The 21,078-nt window shown below is 46.8% G+C and overlaps 19 non-coding genes across 19 annotated transcripts; all 19 read left to right on the top strand.

The window, feature by feature from the left end:
* Window positions 1-10: 10 nt before the first annotated feature.
* trnan-guu (transfer RNA asparagine (anticodon GUU)) lies at window positions 11-84 on the top strand. The gene has a single exon. It is a non-coding gene; the product is annotated as a tRNA-Asn (tRNA).
* A 1,081-nt stretch (window positions 85-1,165) lies between these two features.
* On the top strand, window positions 1,166-1,238 carry trnak-cuu (transfer RNA lysine (anticodon CUU)). The gene has a single exon. It is a non-coding gene; the product is annotated as a tRNA-Lys (tRNA).
* A 146-nt stretch (window positions 1,239-1,384) lies between these two features.
* trnan-guu (transfer RNA asparagine (anticodon GUU)) lies at window positions 1,385-1,458 on the top strand. The gene has a single exon. It is a non-coding gene; the product is annotated as a tRNA-Asn (tRNA).
* A 1,799-nt stretch (window positions 1,459-3,257) lies between these two features.
* On the top strand, window positions 3,258-3,330 carry trnak-cuu (transfer RNA lysine (anticodon CUU)). Its single transcript has one exon. It is a non-coding gene; the product is annotated as a tRNA-Lys (tRNA).
* A 146-nt stretch (window positions 3,331-3,476) lies between these two features.
* On the top strand, window positions 3,477-3,550 carry trnan-guu (transfer RNA asparagine (anticodon GUU)). The gene has a single exon. It is a non-coding gene; the product is annotated as a tRNA-Asn (tRNA).
* A 1,471-nt stretch (window positions 3,551-5,021) lies between these two features.
* trnak-cuu (transfer RNA lysine (anticodon CUU)) lies at window positions 5,022-5,094 on the top strand. The gene has a single exon. It is a non-coding gene; the product is annotated as a tRNA-Lys (tRNA).
* Window positions 5,095-5,240: 146 nt separating this feature from the next.
* trnan-guu (transfer RNA asparagine (anticodon GUU)) lies at window positions 5,241-5,314 on the top strand. Its single transcript has one exon. It is a non-coding gene; the product is annotated as a tRNA-Asn (tRNA).
* Window positions 5,315-6,546: 1,232 nt separating this feature from the next.
* trnak-cuu (transfer RNA lysine (anticodon CUU)) lies at window positions 6,547-6,619 on the top strand. The gene has a single exon. It is a non-coding gene; the product is annotated as a tRNA-Lys (tRNA).
* Window positions 6,620-8,357: 1,738 nt separating this feature from the next.
* trnak-cuu (transfer RNA lysine (anticodon CUU)) lies at window positions 8,358-8,430 on the top strand. Its single transcript has one exon. It is a non-coding gene; the product is annotated as a tRNA-Lys (tRNA).
* Window positions 8,431-8,576: 146 nt separating this feature from the next.
* trnan-guu (transfer RNA asparagine (anticodon GUU)) lies at window positions 8,577-8,650 on the top strand. The gene has a single exon. It is a non-coding gene; the product is annotated as a tRNA-Asn (tRNA).
* Window positions 8,651-10,697: 2,047 nt separating this feature from the next.
* Window positions 10,698-10,771, top strand: trnan-guu (transfer RNA asparagine (anticodon GUU)). Its single transcript has one exon. It is a non-coding gene; the product is annotated as a tRNA-Asn (tRNA).
* Window positions 10,772-11,727: 956 nt separating this feature from the next.
* Window positions 11,728-11,801, top strand: trnan-guu (transfer RNA asparagine (anticodon GUU)). The gene has a single exon. It is a non-coding gene; the product is annotated as a tRNA-Asn (tRNA).
* A 976-nt stretch (window positions 11,802-12,777) lies between these two features.
* On the top strand, window positions 12,778-12,850 carry trnak-cuu (transfer RNA lysine (anticodon CUU)). Its single transcript has one exon. It is a non-coding gene; the product is annotated as a tRNA-Lys (tRNA).
* A 146-nt stretch (window positions 12,851-12,996) lies between these two features.
* trnan-guu (transfer RNA asparagine (anticodon GUU)) lies at window positions 12,997-13,070 on the top strand. The gene has a single exon. It is a non-coding gene; the product is annotated as a tRNA-Asn (tRNA).
* A 2,331-nt stretch (window positions 13,071-15,401) lies between these two features.
* trnak-cuu (transfer RNA lysine (anticodon CUU)) lies at window positions 15,402-15,474 on the top strand. Its single transcript has one exon. It is a non-coding gene; the product is annotated as a tRNA-Lys (tRNA).
* Window positions 15,475-15,620: 146 nt separating this feature from the next.
* Window positions 15,621-15,694, top strand: trnan-guu (transfer RNA asparagine (anticodon GUU)). The gene has a single exon. It is a non-coding gene; the product is annotated as a tRNA-Asn (tRNA).
* Window positions 15,695-17,741: 2,047 nt separating this feature from the next.
* Window positions 17,742-17,815, top strand: trnan-guu (transfer RNA asparagine (anticodon GUU)). Its single transcript has one exon. It is a non-coding gene; the product is annotated as a tRNA-Asn (tRNA).
* Window positions 17,816-19,821: 2,006 nt separating this feature from the next.
* trnak-cuu (transfer RNA lysine (anticodon CUU)) lies at window positions 19,822-19,894 on the top strand. The gene has a single exon. It is a non-coding gene; the product is annotated as a tRNA-Lys (tRNA).
* A 146-nt stretch (window positions 19,895-20,040) lies between these two features.
* On the top strand, window positions 20,041-20,114 carry trnan-guu (transfer RNA asparagine (anticodon GUU)). The gene has a single exon. It is a non-coding gene; the product is annotated as a tRNA-Asn (tRNA).
* The last annotated feature ends 964 nt before the right edge of the window (window positions 20,115-21,078 follow it).

Genomic DNA, 21,078 nt, shown 5'->3' on the forward strand with positions numbered 1-21,078 from the left:
CTTGCAGCCGGTCTCTGTGGCGCAATTGGTTAGCGCGTTCGGCTGTTAACCGAAAGGATGGTGGTTCGAGCCCACCCAGGGACGATGGATGTTTTGTTCCAAGGGGTGGAGGAGGCCTGTGTTCCAAAGAGGTCCTGTTCAAAACTCCTTTCAAATCACCATCGAGCATCTGTGGTGTGTGGATATAATGGTAATGTTTTGTTCCAAGTGGAGGAGGAGGCCTGTGTTCCAAAGAGGTCCTGTTCAAAACTCCTTTCAAATCACCATCGAGCATCTGTGGTTTGAGGATATAATGGTGATGTTTTGTTCCAAGTGGATATAATGGTAATGTTTTGTTCCAAGTGGAGGAGGAGGCCTGTGTTCCAAAGAGGTCCTGTTCAAAACTCCTTTCAAATCACCATCGAGCATCTGTGGTGTGTGGATATAATGGTGATGTTTTGTTCCAAGTGGAGGAGGAGGCCTGTGTTCCAAAGAGGTCCTGTTCAAAACTCCTTTCAAATCACCATCGAGCATCTGTGGTGTGAGGATATAATGGTGATGTTTTGTTCCAAGTGGAGGAGGAGGCCTGTGTTCCATTGAGGTCCTGTTAAAAACTCCTTTCAAATCACCATCGAGCATCTGTGGTGTGTGGGTGGAATGATCATGTTTTGTTCCAAGTGGTAGAGGAGGACTGTGTTCCATTGAGGTCCTGTTCAAAACTCCTTTTAAATCCCCATCGAGCATCTGTGGTGTGCGGATATAATGGTGATGTTTTGTTCCAAGTGGAGGAGGAGGCCTGTGTTCCAAAGAGGTCCTGTTCAAAACTCCTTTCAAATCCCCATCGAGCATCTGTGGTGTGTGGATGGAATGATCATGTTTTGTTCCAAGTGTGGAGGAGGCCTGTGTTCCAAAGAGGTCCTGTTCAAAATTCCTTTTAAATCACCATCGAGGCCTCCTCGATGCCCTACTGTGTTCCAGTGAGGTCCTGTTCAAAACTCCTTTCAAATCACCACCTTTCAAATACCCATTTCCAACTTTCGACTGTGATCGAATGGGGGTTTTGGTCATAAAAGAAGGCCACCAGTAACTTGTAACCTATCAGGCTCTCAGACATGAGGCCAATCGATTCGCAAAATATGAGGCTCCGTTAAAATCTGCAACCAGCCCGAAGCAAAGCCTTGCACCCGCCCGGCTAGCTCAGTCGGTAGAGCATGAGACTCTTAATCTCAGGGTCGTGGGTTCGAGCCCCACGTTGGGCATATCTATTAGCTATCTCTCTTCCCAACAGGTGCTCTCGGTTTTCAGCGCGCTGTACACATTACGCTAGTGGAAAACTAGTTTGTCTTTGCCGGAAACGTCCAATTGTGCTTTTTTATAACCTGACCCAGTGGCTGACTTGCCGCCGGTCTCTGTGGCGCAATTGGTTAGCGCGTTCGGCTGTTAACCGAAAGGATGGTGGTTCGAGCCCACCCAGGGACGATGGATCTTTTGTTCCAAGGGGTGGAGGAGGCCTGTGTTCCAAAGAGGTCCTGTTCAAAACTCCTTTCAAATCACCATCGAGCATCTGTGGTGTGAGGATATAATGGTAATGTTTTGTTCCAAGTGGAGGAGGAGGCCTGTGTTCCAAAGAGGTCCTGTTCAAAACTCCTTTAAAAATAACCATCGAGCATCTGTGGTGTGTGGATATAATGGTGATGTTTTGTTCCAAGTGGAGGAGGAGGCCTGTGTTCCAAAGAGGTCCTGTTCAAAACTCCTTTCAAATCACCATCGAGCATCTGTGGTGTGAGGATATAATGGTAATGTTTTGTTCCAAGTGGAGGAGGAGGCCTGTGTTCCAAAGAGGTCCTGTTCAAAACTCCTTTCAAATCACCATCGAGCATATGTGGTGTGTGGATATAATGGTGATGTTTTGTTCCAAGTGGAGGAGGAGGCCTGTGTTCCAAGAGGTCCTGTTCAAAACTCCTTTCAAATCACCATCGAGCATCTGTTGTGTGAGGATATAATGGTGATGTTTTGTTCCAAGTGGAGGAGGAGGCCTGTGTTCCATTGAGGTCCTGTTCAAAACTCCTTTCAAATCACCATCGAGCATCTGTGGTGTGTGGATGGAATGATCATGTTTTGTTCCAAGTGGTAGAGGAGGACTGTGTTCCATTGAGGTCCTGTTCAAAACTCCTTTTAAATCCCCATCGAGCATCTGTGGTGTGTGGATGGAATGATCATGTTTTGTTCCAAGTGTGGAGGAGGCCTGTGTTCCAAAGAGGTCCTGTTCAAAATTCATTTTAAATCACCATCGAGCATCTGTGGTGTGTGGATGGAATGATCATGTTTTGTTCCAAATGGTAGAGGAGACTGTGTTCCAAAGAGGTCCTGTTCAAAACTCCTTTCAAATCACCATCGAGCATCTGTGGTGTGAGGATATAATGGTGATGTCCTCCATCCCTTGTTTTGTTCCAAGGGGTGGAGGAGGCCTGTGTTCCAAAGAGGTCCTGTTCAAAACTCCTTTCAAATCACCATCGAGCATCTGTGGTGTGTGGATATAATGGTGATGTTTTGTTCCAAGTGGAGGAGGAGGCCTGTGTTCCAAAGAGGTCCTGTTCAAAACTCCTTTCAAATCACCATCGAGCATCTGTGGTGTGTGGATATAATGGTGATGTTTTGTTCCAAGTGGAGGAGGAGGCCTGTGTTCCATTGAGGTCCTGTTCAAAACTCCTTTCAAATCACCATCGAGCATCTGTGGTGTGAGGATATAATGGTGATGTTTTGTTCCAAGTGGAGGAGGAGGCCTGTGTTCCATTGAGGTCCTGTTCAAAACTCCTTTCAAATCACCATTGAGCATCTGTGGTGTGTGGATGGAATGATCATGTTTTGTTCCAAGTGGTAGAGGAGGACTGTGTTCCATTGAGGTCCTGTTCAAAACTCCTTTTAAATCCCCATCGAGCATCTGTGGTGTGTGGATGGAATGATCATGTTTTGTTCCAAGTGTGGAGGAGGCCTGTGTTCCAAAGAGGTCCTGTTCAAAATTCCTTTTAAATCACCATCGAGGCCTCCTCGATGCCCTACTGTGTTCCAGTGAGGTCCTGTTCAAAACTCCTTTCAAATCACCACCTTTCAAATACCCATTTCCAACTTTTGACTGTGATCGAATGGGGGTTTTGGTCATAAAAGGAGGCCACCAGTAAATTGTAACCTATCAAGCTCTCAGACATGAGGCCAATCGATTCGCAAAATATGAGGGTCCATTAAACTCTGCGACCAGCCCGAAGCAAAGCCCTGCACCCGCCCGGCTAGCTCAGTCGGTAGAGCATGAGACTCTTAATCTCAGGGTCGTGGGTTCGAGCCCCACGTTGGGCGTGACTATTAGCTATCTCTCTTCCCAACAGGTGGTCTCGGTTTTCAGCGCGCTGTACACATTACGCTATTGGAAAACTTGTTTGTCTTTGCCAGAAACGTCCAATTGTGCTTTTTTATAACGTGACCCAGTGGCTGACTTGCAGCCGGTCTCTGTGGCGCAATTGGTTAGCGCGTTCGGCTGTTAACCGAAAGGATGGTGGTTCGAGCCCACCCAGGGACGATGGATGTTTTGTTCCAAGGGGTGGAGGAGGCCTGTGTTCCAAAGAGGTCCTGTTCAAAACTCCTTTCAAATCACCATCGAGCATCTGTGGTGTGTGGATATAATGGTAATGTTTTGTTCCAAGTGGAGGAGGAGGCCTGTGTTCCAAAGAGGTCCTGTTCAAAACTCCTTTCAAATCACCATCGAGCATCTGTGGTTTGAGGATATAATGGTGATGTTTTGTTCCAAGTGGATATAATGGTAATGTTTTGTTCCAAGTGGAGGAGGAGGCCTGTGTTCCAAAGAGGTCCTGTTCAAAACTCCTTTCAAATCACCATCGAGCATCTGTGGTGTGTGGATATAATGGTGATGTTTTGTTCCAAGTGGAGGAGGAGGCCTGTGTTCCAAAGAGGTCCTGTTCAAAACTCCTTTCAAATCACCATCGAGCATCTGTGGTGTGAGGATATAATGGTGATGTCCTCCATCCCTTGTTTTGTTCCAAGGGGTGGAAGAGGCCTGTGTTCCAAAGAGGTCCTGTTCAAAACTCCTTTCAAATCACCATCGAGCATCTGTGGTGTGTGGATATAATGGTGATATTTTGTTCCAAGTGTAGGAGGAGGCCTGTGTTCCAAAGAGGTCCTGTTCAAAACTCCTTTCAAATCACCATCGAGCATCTGTGGTGTGAGGATATAATGGTAATGTTTTGTTCCAAGTGGAGGAGGAGGCCTGTGTTCCAAAGAGGTCCTGTTCAAAACTCTTTTCAAATCACCATCGAGCATCTGTGGTGTGTGGATATTATGGTGATGTTTTGTTCCAAGTGGAGGAGGAGGAGGCCTGTGTTCCAAAGAGGTCCTGTTCAAAACTCCTTTCAAATCACCATCGAGCATCTGTGGTGTGAGGATATAATGGTGATGTTTTGTTCCAAGGGGTGGAGGAGGCCTGTGTTCCAAAGAGGTCCTGTTCAAAACTCCTTTCAAATCACCATCGAGCATCTGTGGTGTGAGGATATAATGGTGATGTTTTGTTCCAAGTGGAGGAGGAGGCCTGTTTTCCATTGAGGTCCTGTTCAAAACTCCTTTCAAATCACCATCGAGCATCTGTGGTGTGTGGATGGAATGATCATGTTTTGTTCCAAGTGGTAGAGGAGGACTGTGTTCCATTGAGGTCCTGTTCAAAACTCATTTTAAATCCCCATCGAGCATCTGTGGTGTGTGGATGGAATGATCATGTTTTGTTCCAAGTGTGGAGGAGGCCTGTGTTCCAAAGAGGTCCTGTTCAAAATTCCTTTTAAATCACCATCGAGGCCTCCTCGATGCCCTACTGTGTTCCAGTGAGGTCCTGTTCAAAACTCCTTTCAAATCACCACCTTTCAAATACCCATTTCCAACTTTTGACTGTGATCGAATGGGGGTTCAGACATGAGGCCAATCGATTCGCAAAATATGAGGGTCCATTAAACTCTGCGACCAGCCCGAAGCAAAGCCCTGCACCCGCCCGGCTAGCTCAGTCGGTAGAGCATGAGACTCTTAATCTCAGGGTCGTGGGTTCGAGCCCCACGTTGGGCGTGACTATTAGCTATCTCTCTTCCCAACAGGTGGTCTCGGTTTTCAGCGCGCTGTACAAATTACGCTATTGGAAAACTTGTTTGTCTTTGCCGGAAACGTCCAATTGTGCTTTTTTATAACGTGACCCAGTGGCTGACTTGCAGCCGGTCTCTGTGGCGCAATTGGTTAGCGCGTTCGGCTGTTAACCGAAAGGATGGTGGTTCGAGGCCACCCAGGGACGATGGATGTTTTGTTCCAAGGGGTGGAGGAGGCCTGTGTTCCAAAGAGGTCCTGTTCAAAACTCCTTTCAAATCACCATCGAGCATCTGTGGTGTGTGGATATAATGGTAATGTTTTGTTCCAAGTGGAGGAGGAGGCCTGTGTTCCAAAGAGGTCCTGTTCAAAACTCCTTTCAAATCACCATCGAGCATCTGTGGTTTGAGGATATAATGGTGATGTCCTCCATCCCTTGTTTTGTTCCAAGGGGTGGAAGAGGCCTGTGTTCCAAAGAGGTCCTGTTCAAAACTCCTTTCAAATCACCATCGAGCATCTGTGGTGTGTGGATATAATGGTGATATTTTGTTCCAAGTGTAGGAGGAGGCCTGTGTTCCAAAGAGGTCCTGTTCAAAACTCCTTTCAAATCACCATCGAGCATCTGTGGTGTGAGGATATAATGGTAATGTTTTGTTCCAAGTGGAGGAGGAGGCCTGTGTTCCAAAGAGGTCCTGTTCAAAACTCTTTTCAAATCACCATCGAGCATCTGTGGTGTGTGGATATTATGGTGATGTTTTGTTCCAAGTGGAGGAGGAGGAGGCCTGTGTTCCAAAGAGGTCCTGTTCAAAACTCCTTTCAAATCACCATCGAGCATCTGTGGTGTGAGGATATAATGGTGATGTTTTGTTCCAAGGGGTGGAGGAGGCCTGTGTTCCAAAGAGGTCCTGTTCAAAACTCCTTTCAAATCACCATCGAGCATCTGTGGTGTGAGGATATAATGGTGATGTTTTGTTCCAAGTGGAGGAGGAGGCCTGTTTTCCATTGAGGTCCTGTTCAAAACTCCTTTCAAATCACCATCGAGCATCTGTGGTGTGTGGATGGAATGATCATGTTTTGTTCCAAGTGGTAGAGGAGGACTGTGTTCCATTGAGGTCCTGTTCAAAACTCATTTTAAATCCCCATCGAGCATCTGTGGTGTGTGGATGGAATGATCATGTTTTGTTCCAAGTGTGGAGGAGGCCTGTGTTCCAAAGAGGTCCTGTTCAAAATTCCTTTTAAATCACCATCGAGGCCTCCTCGATGCCCTACTGTGTTCCAGTGAGGTCCTGTTCAAAACTCCTTTCAAATCACCACCTTTCAAATACCCATTTCCAACTTTTGACTGTGATCGAATGGGGGTTCAGACATGAGGCCAATCGATTCGCAAAATATGAGGGTCCATTAAACTCTGCGACCAGCCCGAAGCAAAGCCCTGCACCCGCCCGGCTAGCTCAGTCGGTAGAGCATGAGACTCTTAATCTCAGGGTCGTGGGTTCGAGCCCCACGTTGGGCGTGACTATTAGCTATCTCTCTTCCCAACAGGTGGTCTCGGTTTTCAGCGCGCTGTACAAATTACGCTATTGGAAAACTTGTTTGTCTTTGCCGGAAACGTCCAATTGTGCTTTTTTATAACGTGACCCAGTGGCTGACTTGCCACCGGTCTCTGTGGCGCAATTGGTTAGCACGTTCGGCTGTTAACCGAAAGGATGGTGGTTCGAGCCCACCCAGGGACGATGGATGTTTTGTTCCAAGGGGTGGAGGAGGCCTGTGTTCCAAAGAGGTCCTGTTCAAAACTCCTTTCAAATCACCATCGAGCATCTGTGGTGTGTGGATATAATGGTAATGTTTTGTTCCAAGTGGAGGAGGAGGCCTGTGTTCCAAAGAGGTCCTGTTCAAAACTCCTTTCAAATCACCATCGAGCATCTGTGGTTTGAGGATATAATGGTGATGTTTTGTTCCAAGTGGATATAATGGTAATGTTTTGTTCCAAGTGGAGGAGGAGGCCTGTGTTCCAAAGAGGTCCTGTTCAAAACTCCTTTCAAATCACCATCGAGCATCTGTGGTGTGTGGATATAATGGTGATGTTTTGTTCCAAGTGGAGGAGGAGGCCTGTGTTCCAAAGAGGTCCTGTTCAAAACTCCTTTCAAATCACCATCGAGCATCTGTGGTGTGAGGATATAATGGTGATGTCCTCCATCCCTTGTTTTGTTCCAAGGGGTGGAAGAGGCCTGTGTTCCAAAGAGGTCCTGTTCAAAACTCCTTTCAAATCACCATCGAGCATCTGTGGTGTGTGGATATAATGGTGATATTTTGTTCCAAGTGTAGGAGGAGGCCTGTGTTCCAAAGAGGTCCTGTTCAAAACTCCTTTCAAATCACCATCGAGCATCTGTGGTGTGAGGATATAATGGTAATGTTTTGTTCCAAGTGGAGGAGGAGGCCTGTGTTCCAAAGAGGTCCTGTTCAAAACTCTTTTCAAATCACCATCGAGCATCTGTGGTGTGTGGATATTATGGTGATGTTTTGTTCCAAGTGGAGGAGGAGGAGGCCTGTGTTCCAAAGAGGTCCTGTTCAAAACTCCTTTCAAATCACCATCGAGCATCTGTGGTGTGAGGATATAATGGTGATGTTTTGTTCCAAGGGGTGGAGGAGGCCTGTGTTCCAAAGAGGTCCTGTTCAAAACTCCTTTCAAATCACCATCGAGCATCTGTGGTGTGAGGATATAATGGTGATGTTTTGTTCCAAGTGGAGGAGGAGGCCTGTTTTCCATTGAGGTCCTGTTCAAAACTCCTTTCAAATCACCATCGAGCATCTGTGGTGTGTGGATGGAATGATCATGTTTTGTTCCAAGTGGTAGAGGAGGACTGTGTTCCATTGAGGTCCTGTTCAAAACTCATTTTAAATCCCCATCGAGCATCTGTGGTGTGTGGATGGAATGATCATGTTTTGTTCCAAGTGTGGAGGAGGCCTGTGTTCCAAAGAGGTCCTGTTCAAAATTCCTTTTAAATCACCATCGAGGCCTCCTCGATGCCCTACTGTGTTCCAGTGAGGTCCTGTTCAAAACTCCTTTCAAATCACCACCTTTCAAATACCCATTTCCAACTTTTGACTGCGATCGAATGGGGGTTTTGGTCATAAAAGGAGGCCACCAGTAACTTGTAACCTATCAAGCTCTCAGACATGAGGCCAATCGATTCGCAAAATATGAGGGTCCATTAAACTCTGCGACCAGCCCGAAGCAAAGCCCTGCACCCGCCCGGCTAGCTCAGTCGGTAGAGCATGAGACTCTTAATCTCAGGGTCGTGGGTTCGAGCCCCACGTTGGGCGTGACTATTAGCTATCTCTCTTCCCAACAGGTGGTCTCGGTTTTCAGCGCGCTGTAAACATTACGCTATTGGAAAACTTGTTTGTCTTTGCCGGAAACGTCCAATTGTGCTTTTTTATAACGTGACCCAGTGGCTGACTTGCAGCCGGTCTCTGTGGCGCAATTGGTTAGCGCGTTTGGCTGTTAACCGAAAGGATGGTGGTTCGAGCCCACCCAGGGACGATGGATGTTTTGTTCCAAGGGGTGGAGGAGGCCTGTGTTCCAAAGAGGTCCTGTTCAAAACTCCTTTCAAATCACCATCAAGCATCTGTGGTGTGTGGATATAATGGTGATGTTTTGTTCCAAGTGGAGGAGGAGGCCTGTGTTCCAAAGAGGTCCTGTTCAAAACTCCTTTCAAATCACCATCGAGCATCTGTGGTGTGAGGATATAATGGTGATGTTTTGTTCCAAGTGGATATAATGGTAATGTTTTGTTCCAAGTGGAGGAGGAGGCCTGTGTTCCAAAGAGGTCCTGTTCAAAACTCCTTTCAAATCACCATCGAGCATCTGTGGTGTGTGGATATAATGGTGATGTTTTGTTCCAAGTGGAGGAGGAGGCCTGTGTTCCAAAGAGGTCCTGTTCAAAACTCCTTTCAAATCACCATCGAGCATCTGTGGTGTGAGGATATAATGGTGATGTTTTGTTCCAAGTGGAGGAGGAGGCCTGTGTTCCATTGAGGTCCTGTTCAAAACTCCTTTCAAATCACCATTGAGCATCTGTGGTGTGTGGATGGAATGATCATGTTTTGTTCCAAGTGGTAGAGGAGGACTGTGTTCCATTGAGGTCCTGTTCAAAACTCCTTTCAAATCACCATTGAGCATCTGTGGTGTGTGGATGGAATGATCATGTTTTGTTCCAAGTGGTAGAGGAGGACTGTGTTCCATTGAGGTCCTGTTCAAAACTCCTTTCAAATCACCATCGAGCATCTGTGGTGTGTGGATGGAATGATCATGTTTTGTTCCAAGTGTGGAGGAGGCCTGTGTTCCAAAGAGGTCCTGTTCAAAATTCCTTTTAAATCACCATCGAGCATCTGTGGTGTGTGGATGGAATGATCATGTTTTGTTCCAAATGGTAAAGGAGACTGTGTTCCAAAGAGGTCCTGTTCAAAACTCCTTTCAAATCACCATCGAGCATCTGTGGTGTGAGGATATAATGGTGATGTCCTCCATCCCTTGTTTTGTTCCAAGGGGTGGAGGAGGCCTGTGTTCCAAAGAGGTCCTGTTCAAAACTCCTTTCAAATCACCATCGAGCATCTGTGGTGTGTGGATATAATGGTGATGTTTTGTTCCAAGTGGAGGAGGAGGCCTGTGTTCCAAAGAGGTCCTGTTCAAAACTCCTTTCAAATCACCATCGAGCATCTGTGGTGTGTGGATATAATGGTGATGTTTTGTTCCAAGTGGAGGAGGAGGCCTGTGTTCCAAAGAGGTCCTGTTCAAAACTCCTTTCAAATCACCATCGAGCATCTGTGGTGTGAGGATATAATGGTGATGTTTTGTTCCAAGTGGAGGAGGAGGTCTGTGTTCCATTGAGGTCCTGTTCAAAACTCCTTTCAAATCACCATTGAGCATCTGTGGTGTGTGGATGGAATGATCATGTTTTGTTCCAAGTGGTAGAGGAGGACTGTGTTCCATTGAGGTCCTGTTCAAAACTCCTTTTAAATCCCCATCGAGCATCTGTGGTGTGTGGATGGAATGATCATGTTTTGTTCCAAGTGTGGAGGAGGCCTGTGTTCCAAAGAGGTCCTGTTCAAAATTCCTTTTAAATCACCATCGAGGCCTCCTCGATGCCCTACTGTGTTCCAGTGAGGTCCTGTTCAAAACTCCTTTCAAATCACCACCTTTCAAATACCCATTTCCAACTTTTGACTGTGATCGAATGGGGGTTTTGGTCATAAAAGGAGGCCACCAGTAACTTGTAACCTATCAAGCTCTCAGACATGAGGCCAATCGATTCGCAAAATATGAGGCTCCATTAAACTCTGCGACCAGCCCGAAGCAAAGCCCTGCACCCGCCTGGCTAGCTCAGTCGGTAGAGCATGAGACTCTTAATCTCAGGGTCGTGGGTTCGAGCCCCACGTTGGGCGTGACTATTAGCTATCTCTCTTCCCAACAGGTGGTCTCGGTTTTCAGCGCACTGTACACATTACGCTAGTGGAAAACTTGTTTGTCTTTGCCGGAAACGTCCAATTGTGCTTTTTTATAACGTGACCCAGTGGCTGACTTGCAGCCGGTCTCTGTGGCGCAATTGGTTAGCGCGTTCGGCTGTTAACCGAAAGGATGGTGGTTCGAGCCCACCCAGGGACGATGGATGTTTTGTTCCAAGGGGTGGAGGAGGCCTGTGTTCCAAAGAGGTCCTGTTCAAAACTCCTTTCAAATCACCATCGAGCATCTGTGGTGTGTGGATATAATGGTGATGTTTTGTTCCAAGTGGAGGAGGAGGCCTGTGTTCCAAAGAGGTCCTGTTCAAAACTCCTTTCAAATCACCATCGAGCATCTGTGGTGTGAGGATATAATGGTGATGTTTTGTTCCAAGTGGAGGAGGAGGCCTGTGTTCCATTGAGGTCCTGTTCAAAACTCCTTTCAAATCACCATTGAGCATCTGTGGTGTGTGGATGGAATGATCATGTTTTGTTCCAAGTGGTAGAGGAGGACTGTGTTCCATTGAGGTCCTGTTCAAAACTCCTTTTAAATCCCCATCGAGCATCTGTGGTGTGTGGATGGAATGATCATGTTTTGTTCCAAGTGTGGAGGAGGCCTGTGTTCCAAAGAGGTCCTGTTCAAAATTCCTTTTAAATCACCATCGAGGCCTCCTCGATGCCCTACTGTGTTCCAGTGAGGTCCTGTTCAAAACTCCTTTCAAATCACCACCTTTCAAATACCCATTTCCAACTTTTGAATGTGATCGAATGGGGGTTTTGGTCATAAAAGGAGGCCACCAGTAACTTGTAACCTATCAAGCTCTCAGACATGAGGCCAATCGATTCGCAAAATATGAGGCTCCATTAAACTCTGCGACCAGCCCGAAGCAAAGCCCTGCACCCGCCTGGCTAGCTCAGTCGGTAGAGCATGAGACTCTTAATCTCAGGGTCGTGGGTTCGAGCCCCACGTTGGGCGTGACTATTAGCTATCTCTCTTCCCAACAGGTGCTCTCGGTTTTCAGCGCGCTGTACACATTACGCTAGTGGAAAACTTCTTTGTCTTTGCCGGAAACGTCCAATTGTGCTTTTTTATAACGTGACCCAGTGGCTGACTTGCAGCCGGTCTCTGTGGCGCAATTGGTTAGCGCGTTCGGCTGTTAACCGAAAGGATGGTGGTTCGAGCCCACCCAGGGACGATGGATGTTTTGTTCCAAGGGGTGGAGGAGGCCTGTGTTCCAAAGAGGTCCTGTTCAAAACTCCTTTCAAATCACCATCGAGCATCTGTGGTGTGTGGATATAATGGTGATGTTTTGTTCCAAGTGGAGGAGGAGGCCTGTGTTCCAAAGAGGTCCTGTTCAAAACTCCTTTCAAATCACCATCGAGCATCTGTGGTGTGAGGATATAATGGTGATGTTTTGTTCCAAGTGGATATAATGGTAATGTTTTGTTCCAAGTGGAGGAGGAGGCCTGTGTTCCAAAGAGGTCCTGTTCAAAACTCCTTTCAAATCACCATCGAGCATCTGTGGTGTGTGGATATAATGGTGATGTTTTGTTCCAAGTGGAGGAGGAGGCCTGTGTTCCAAAGAGGTCCTGTTCAAAACTCCTTTCAAATCACCATCGAGCATCTGTGGTGTGAGGATATAATGGTGATGTTTTGTTCCAAGTGGAGGAGGAGGCCTGTGTTCCATTGAGGTCCTGTTCAAAACTCCTTTTAAATCACCATTGAGCATCTGTGGTGTGTGGATGGAATGATCATGTTTTGTTCCAAGTGGTAGAGGAGGACTGTGTTTCATTGAGGTCCTGTTCAAAACTCCTTTTAAATCCCCATCGAGCATCTGTGGTGTGTGGATGGAATGATCATGTTTTGTTCCAAGTGTGGAGGAGGCCTGTGTTCCAAAGAGGTCCTGTTCAAAATTCCTTTTAAATCACCATCGAGGCCTCCTCGATGCCCTACTGTGTTCCAGTGAGGTCCTGTTCAAAACTCCTTTCAAATCACCACCTTTCAAATACCCATTTCCAACTTTTGACTGTGATCGAATGGGGGTTTTTGTCATAAAAGGAGGCCACCAGTAACTTGTAACCTATCAGGCTCTCAGACATGAGGCCAATCGATTCGCAAAATATGAGGCTCCGTTAAAATCTGCGACCAGCCCGAAGCAAAGCCCTGCACCCGCCCGGCTAGCTCAGTCGGTAGAGCATGAGACTCTTAATCTCAGGGTCGTGGGTTCGAGCCCCACGTTGGGCGTGTCTATTAGCTATCTCTCTTCCCAACAGGTGGTCTCGGTTTTCAGCGCGCTTTACACATTACGCTAGTGGAAAACTAGTTTGTCTTTGCCGGAAATGTCCAATTGTGCTTTTTTATAACGTGACCCAGTGGCTGACTTGCCACCTGTCTCTGTGGCGCAATTGGTTAGCGCGTTCGGCTGTTAACCGAAAGGATGGTGGTTCGAGCCCACCCAGGGACGATGGATGTTTTGTTCCAAGGGGTGGAGGAGGCCTGTGTTCCAAAGAGGTCCTGTTCAAAACTCCTTTCAAATCACCATCGAGCATCTGTGGTGTGTGGATATAATGGTGATATTTTGTTCCAAGTGTAGGAGGAGGCCTGTGTTCAAAAGAGGTCCTGTTCAAAACTCCTTTCAAATCACCATCGAGCATCTGTGGTGTGAGGATATAATGGTAATGTTTTGTTCCAAGTGGAGGAGGAGGCCTGTGTTCCAAAGAGGTCCTGTTCAAAACTCTTTTCAAATCACCATCGAGCATCTGTGGTGTGTGGATATTATGGTGATGTTTTGTTCCAAGTGGAGGAGGAGGAGGCCTGTGTTCCAAAGAGGTCCTGTTCAAAACTCCTTTCAAATTACCATCGAGCATCTGTGGTGTGAGGATATAATGGTGATGTTTTGTTCCAAGGGGTGGAGGAGGCCTGTGTTCCAAAGAGGTCCTGTTCAAAACTCCTTTCAAATCACCATCGAGCATCTGTGGTGTGAGGATATAATGGTAATGTTTTGTTCCAAGTGGAGGAGGAGGCCTGTGTTCCAAAGAGGTCCTGTTCAAAACTCCTTTCAAATCACCATCGAGCATCTGTGGTGTGTGGATATAATGGTGATGTTTTGTTCCAAGTGGAGGAGGAGGCCTGTGTTCCAAAGAAGTCCTGTTCAAAACTCCTTTCAAATCACCATCGAGCATCTGTGGTGTGAGGATATAATGGTGATGTTTTGTTCCAAGTGGAGGAGGAGGCCTGTGTTCCAAGAGGTCCTGTTCAAAACTCCTTTCAAATCACCATCGAGCATCTGTGGTGTGAGGATATAATGGTGATGTTTTGTTCCAAGTGGAGGAGGAGGCCTGTGTTCCATTGAGGTCCTGTTCAAAACTCCTTTCAAATCACCATCGAGCATCTGTGGTGTGTGGATGGAATGATCATGTTTTGTTCCAAGTGGTAGAGGAGGACTGTGTTCCATTGAGGTCCTGTTCAAAACTCCTTTTAAATCCCCATCGAGCATCTGTGGTGTGTGGATGGAATGATCATGTTTTGTTCCAAGTGGAGGAGGAGGCCTGTGTTCCAAAGAGGTCCTGTTCAAAACTCCTTTCAAATCACCATCGAGCATCTGTGGTGTGTGGATATAATGGTGATGTTTTGTTCCAAGTGGAGGAGGAGGCCTGTGTTCCAAAGAGGTCCTGTTCAAAACTCCTTTCAAATCACCATCGAGCATCTGTGGTGTGAGGATATAATGGTGATGTCCTCCATCCCTTGTTTTGTTCCAAGGGGTGGAAGAGGCCTGTGTTCCAAAGAGGTCCTGTTCAAAACTCCTTTCAAATCACCATCGAGCATCTGTGGTGTGTGGATATAATGGTGATATTTTGTTCCAAGTGTAGGAGGAGGCCTGTGTTCCAAAGAGGTCCTGTTCAAAACTCCTTTCAAATCACCATCGAGCATCTGTGGTGTGAGGATATAATGGTAATGTTTTGTTCCAAGTGGAGGAGGAGGCCTGTGTTCCAAAGAGGTCCTGTTCAAAACTCTTTTCAAATCACCATCGAGCATCTGTGGTGTGTGGATATTATGGTGATGTTTTGTTCCAAGTGGAGGAGGAGGAGGCCTGTGTTCCAAAGAGGTCCTGTTCAAAACTCCTTTCAAATCACCATCGAGCATCTGTGGTGTGAGGATATAATGGTGATGTTTTGTTCCAAGGGGTGGAGGAGGCCTGTGTTCCAAAGAGGTCCTGTTCAAAACTCCTTTCAAATCACCATCGAGCATCTGTGGTGTGAGGATATAATGGTGATGTTTTGTTCCAAGTGGAGGAGGAGGCCTGTTTTCCATTGAGGTCCTGTTCAAAACTCCTTTCAAATCACCATCGAGCATCTGTGGTGTGTGGATGGAATGATCATGTTTTGTTCCAAGTGGTAGAGGAGGACTGTGTTCCATTGAGGTCCTGTTCAAAACTCATTTTAAATCCCCATCGAGCATCTGTGGTGTGTGGATGGAATGATCATGTTTTGTTCCAAGTGTGGAGGAGGCCTGTGTTCCAAAGAGGTCCTGTTCAAAATTCCTTTTAAATCACCATCGAGGCCTCCTCGATGCCCTACTGTGTTCCAGTGAGGTCCTGTTCAAAACTCCTTTCAAATCACCACCTTTCAAATACCCATTTCCAACTTTTGACTGTGATCGAATGGGGGTTTTGGTCATAAAAGGAGGCCACCAGTAACTTGTAACCTATCAAGCTCTCAGACATGAGGCCAATCGATTCGCAAAATATGAGGGTCCATTAAACTCTGCGACCAGCCCGAAGCAAAGCCCTGCACCCGCCCGGCTAGCTCAGTCGGTAGAGCATGAGACTCTTAATCTCAGGGTCGTGGGTTCGAGCCCCACGTTGGGCGTGACTATTAGCTATCTCTCTTCCCAACAGGTGGTCTCGGTTTTCAGCGCGCTGTAAACATTACGCTATTGGAAAACTTGTTTGTCTTTGCCGGAAACGTCCAATTGTGCTTTTTTATAACGTGACCCAGTGGCTGACTTGCAGCCGGTCTCTGTGGCGCAATTGGTTAGCGCGTTTGGCTGTTAACCGAAAGGATGGTGGTTCGAGCCCACCCAGGGACGATGGATGTTTTGTTCCAAGGGGTGGAGGAGGCCTGTGTTCCAAAGAGGTCCTGTTCAAAACTCCTTTCAAATCACCATCAAGCATCTGTGGTGTGTGGATATAATGGTGATGTTTTGTTCCAAGTGGAGGAGGAGGCCTGTGTTCCAAAGAGGTCCTGTTCAAAACTCCTTTCAAATCACCATCGAGCATCTGTGGTGTGAGGATATAATGGTGATGTTTTGTTCCAAGTGGATATAATGGTAATGTTTTGTTCCAAGTGGAGGAGGAGGCCTGTGTTCCAAAGAGGTCCTGTTCAAAACTCCTTTCAAATCACCATCGAGCATCTGTGGTGTGTGGATATAATGGTGATGTTTTGTTCCAAGTGGAGGAGGAGGCCTGTGTTCCAAAGAGGTCCTGTTCAAAACTCCTTTCAAATCACCATCGAGCATCTGTGGTGTGAGGATATAATGGTGATGTTTTGTTCCAAGTGGAGGAGGAGGCCTGTGTTCCATTGAGGTCCTGTTCAAAACTCCTTTCAAATCACCATTGAGCATCTGTGGTGTGTGGATGGAATGATCATGTTTTGTTCCAAGTGGTAGAGGAGGACTGTGTTCCATTGAGGTCCTGTTCAAAACTCCTTTCAAATCACCATTGAGCATCTGTGGTGTGTGGATGGAATGATCATGTTTTGTTCCAAGTGGTAGAGGAGGACTGTGTTCCATTGAGGTCCTGTTCAAAACTCCTTTCAAATCACCATCGAGCATCTGTGGTGTGTGGATGGAATGATCATGTTTTGTTCCAAGTGTGGAGGAGGCCTGTGTTCCAAAGAGGTCCTGTTCAAAATTCCTTTTAAATCACCATCGAGCATCTGTGGTGTGTGGATGGAATGATCATGTTTTGTTCCAAATGGTAAAGGAGACTGTGTTCCAAAGAGGTCCTGTTCAAAACTCCTTTCAAATCACCATCGAGCATCTGTGGTGTGAGGATATAATGGTGATGTCCTCCATCCCTTGTTTTGTTCCAAGGGGTGGAGGAGGCCTGTGTTCCAAAGAGGTCCTGTTCAAAACTCCTTTCAAATCACCATCGAGCATCTGTGGTGTGTGGATATAATGGTGATGTTTTGTTCCAAGTGGAGGAGGAGGCCTGTGTTCCAAAGAGGTCCTGTTCAAAACTCCTTTCAAATCACCATCGAGCATCTGTGGTGTGTGGATATAATGGTGATGTTTTGTTCCAAGTGGAGGAGGAGGCCTGTGTTCCAAAGAGGTCCTGTTCAAAACTCCTTTCAAATCACCATCGAGCATCTGTGGTGTGAGGATATAATGGTGATGTTTTGTTCCAAGTGGAGGAGGAGGTCTGTGTTCCATTGAGGTCCTGTTCAAAACTCCTTTCAAATCACCATTGAGCATCTGTGGTGTGTGGATGGAATGATCATGTTTTGTTCCAAGTGGTAGAGGAGGACTGTGTTCCATTGAGGTCCTGTTCAAAACTCCTTTTAAATCCCCATCGAGCATCTGTGGTGTGTGGATGGAATGATCATGTTTTGTTCCAAGTGTGGAGGAGGCCTGTGTTCCAAAGAGGTCCTGTTCAAAATTCCTTTTAAATCACCATCGAGGCCTCCTCGATGCCCTACTGTGTTCCAGTGAGGTCCTGTTCAAAACTCCTTTCAAATCACCACCTTTCAAATACCCATTTCCAACTTTTGACTGTGATCGAATGGGGGTTTTGGTCATAAAAGGAGGCCACCAGTAACTTGTAACCTATCAAGCTCTCAGACATGAGGCCAATCGATTCGCAAAATATGAGGCTCCATTAAACTCTGCGACCAGCCCGAAGCAAAGCCCTGCACCCGCCTGGCTAGCTCAGTCGGTAGAGCATGAGACTCTTAATCTCAGGGTCGTGGGTTCGAGCCCCACGTTGGGCGTGACTATTAGCTATCTCTCTTCCCAACAGGTGGTCTCGGTTTTCAGCGCACTGTACACATTACGCTAGTGGAAAACTTGTTTGTCTTTGCCGGAAACGTCCAATTGTGCTTTTTTATAACGTGACCCAGTGGCTGACTTGCAGCCGGTCTCTGTGGCGCAATTGGTTAGCGCGTTCGGCTGTTAACCGAAAGGATGGTGGTTCGAGCCCACCCAGGGACGATGGATGTTTTGTTCCAAGGGGTGGAGGAGGCCTGTGTTCCAAAGAGGTCCTGTTCAAAACTCCTTTCAAATCACCATCGAGCATCTGTGGTGTGTGGATATAATGGTGATGTTTTGTTCCAAGTGGAGGAGGAGGCCTGTGTTCCAAAGAGGTCCTGTTCAAAACTCCTTTCAAATCACCATCGAGCATCTGTGGTGTGAGGATATAATGGTGATGTTTTGTTCCAAGTGGAGGAGGAGGCCTGTGTTCCATTGAGGTCCTGTTCAAAACTCCTTTCAAATCACCATTGAGCATCTGTGGTGTGTGGATGGAATGATCATGTTTTGTTCCAAGTGGTAGAGGAGGACTGTGTTCCATTGAGGTCCTGTTCAAAACTCCTTTTAAATCCCCATCGAGCATCTGTGGTGTGTGGATGGAATGATCATGTTTTGTTCCAAGTGTGGAGGAGGCCTGTGTTCCAAAGAGGTCCTGTTCAAAATTCCTTTTAAATCACCATCGAGGCCTCCTCGATGCCCTACTGTGTTCCAGTGAGGTCCTGTTCAAAACTCCTTTCAAATCACCACCTTTCAAATACCCATTTCCAACTTTTGAATGTGATCGAATGGGGGTTTTGGTCATAAAAGGAGGCCACCAGTAACTTGTAACCTATCAAGCTCTCAGACATGAGGCCAATCGATTCGCAAAATATGAGGCTCCATTAAACTCTGCGACCAGCCCGAAGCAAAGCCCTGCACCCGCCTGGCTAGCTCAGTCGGTAGAGCATGAGACTCTTAATCTCAGGGTCGTGGGTTCGAGCCCCACGTTGGGCGTGACTATTAGCTATCTCTCTTCCCAACAGGTGCTCTCGGTTTTCAGCGCGCTGTACACATTACGCTAGTGGAAAACTTCTTTGTCTTTGCCGGAAACGTCCAATTGTGCTTTTTTATAACGTGACCCAGTGGCTGACTTGCAGCCGGTCTCAGTGGCGCAATTGGTTAGCGCGTTCGGCTGTTAACCGAAAGGATGGTGGTTCGAGCCCACCCAGGGACGATGGATGTTTTGTTCCAAGGGGTGGAGGAGGCCTGTGTTCCAAAGAGGTCCTGTTCAAAACTCCTTTCAAATCACCATCGAGCATCTGTGGTGTGTGGATATAATGGTGATGTTTTGTTCCAAGTGGAGGAGGAGGCCTGTGTTCCAAAGAGGTCCTGTTCAAAACTCCTTTCAAATCACCATCGAGCATCTGTGGTGTGAGGATATAATGGTGATGTTTTGTTCCAAGTGGATATAATGGTAATGTTTTGTTCCAAGTGGAGGAGGAGGCCTGTGTTCCAAAGAGGTCCTGTTCAAAACTCCTTTCAAATCACCATCGAGCATCTGTGGTGTGTGGATATAATGGTGATGTTTTGTTCCAAGTGGAGGAGGAGGCCTGTGTTCCAAAGAGGTCCTGTTCAAAACTCCTTTCAAATCACCATCGAGCATCTGTGGTGTGAGGATATAATGGTGATGTTTTGTTCCAAGTGGAGGAGGAGGCCTGTGTTCCATTGAGGTCCTGTTCAAAACTCCTTTTAAATCACCATTGAGCATCTGTGGTGTGTGGATGGAATGATCATGTTTTGTTCCAAGTGGTAGAGGAGGACTGTGTTTCATTGAGGTCCTGTTCAAAACTCCTTTTAAATCCCCATCGAGCATCTGTGGTGTGTGGATGGAATGATCATGTTTTGTTCCAAGTGTGGAGGAGGCCTGTGTTCCAAAGAGGTCCTGTTCAAAATTCCTTTTAAATCACCATCGAGGCCTCCTCGATGCCCTACTGTGTTCCAGTGAGGTCCTGTTCAAAACTCCTTTCAAATCACCACCTTTCAAATACCCATTTCCAACTTTTGACTGTGATCGAATGGGGGTTTTGGTCATAAAAGGAGGCCACCAGTAACTTGTAACCTATCAGGCTCTCAGACATGAGGCCAATCGATTCGCAAAATATGAGGCTCCGTTAAAATCTGCGACCAGCCCGAAGCAAAGCCCTGCACCCGCCCGGCTAGCTCAGTCGGTAGAGCATGAGACTCTTAATCTCAGGGTCGTGGGTTCGAGCCCCACGTTGGGCGTGTCTATTAGCTATCTCTCTTCCCAACAGGTGGTCTCGGTTTTCAGCGCGCTTTACACATTACGCTAGTGGAAAACTAGTTTGTCTTTGCCGGAAATGTCCAATTGTGCTTTTTTATAACGTGACCCAGTGGCTGACTTGCCACCGGTCTCTGTGGCGCAATTGGTTAGCGCGTTCGGCTGTTAACCGAAAGGATGGTGGTTCGAGCCCACCCAGGGACGATGGATGTTTTGTTCCAAGGGGTGGAGGAGGCCTGTGTTCCAAAGAGGTCCTGTTCAAAACTCCTTTCAAATCACCATCGAGCATCTGTGGTGTGTGGATATAATGGTGATATTTTGTTCCAAGTGTAGGAGGAGGCCTGTGTTCAAAAGAGGTCCTGTTCAAAACTCCTTTCAAATCACCATCGAGCATCTGTGGTGTGAGGATATAATGGTAATGTTTTGTTCCAAGTGGAGGAGGAGGCCTGTGTTCCAAAGAGGTCCTGTTCAAAACTCTTTTCAAATCACCATCGAGCATCTGTGGTGTGTGGATATTATGGTGATGTTTTGTTCCAAGTGGAGGAGGAGGAGGCCTGTGTTCCAAAGAGGTCCTGTTCAAAACTCCTTTCAAATTACCATCGAGCATCTGTGGTGTGAGGATATAATGGTGATGTTTTGTTCCAAGGGGTGGAGGAGGCCTGTGTTCCAAAGAGGTCCTGTTCAAAACTCCTTTCAAATCACCATCGAGCATCTGTGGTGTGAGGATATAATGGTAATGTTTTGTTCCAAGTGGAGGAGGAGGCCTGTGTTCCAAAGAGGTCCTGTTCAAAACTCCTTTCAAATCACCATCGAGCATCTGTGGTGTGTGGATATAATGGTGATGTTTTGTTCCAAGTGGAGGAGGAGGCCTGTGTTCCAAAGAAGTCCTGTTCAAAACTCCTTTCAAATCACCATCGAGCATCTGTGGTGTGAGGATATAATGGTGATGTTTTGTTCCAAGTGGAGGAGGAGGCCTGTGTTCCAAGAGGTCCTGTTCAAAACTCCTTTCAAATCACCATCGAGCATCTGTGGTGTGAGGATATAATGGTGATGTTTTGTTCCAAGTGGAGGAGGAGGCCTGTGTTCCATTGAGGTCCTGTTCAAAACTCCTTTCAAATCACCATCGAGCATCTGTGGTGTGTGGATGGAATGATCATGTTTTGTTCCA

This window comes from Rhinichthys klamathensis, unplaced genomic scaffold (assembly GCF_029890125.1).
Source record: "Rhinichthys klamathensis goyatoka isolate OS25496 unplaced genomic scaffold, OSU_Roscu_1.1 h1tg000001l_1, whole genome shotgun sequence".
In the NCBI taxonomy this organism is placed as follows: domain Eukaryota; kingdom Metazoa; phylum Chordata; class Actinopteri; order Cypriniformes; family Leuciscidae; genus Rhinichthys; species Rhinichthys klamathensis.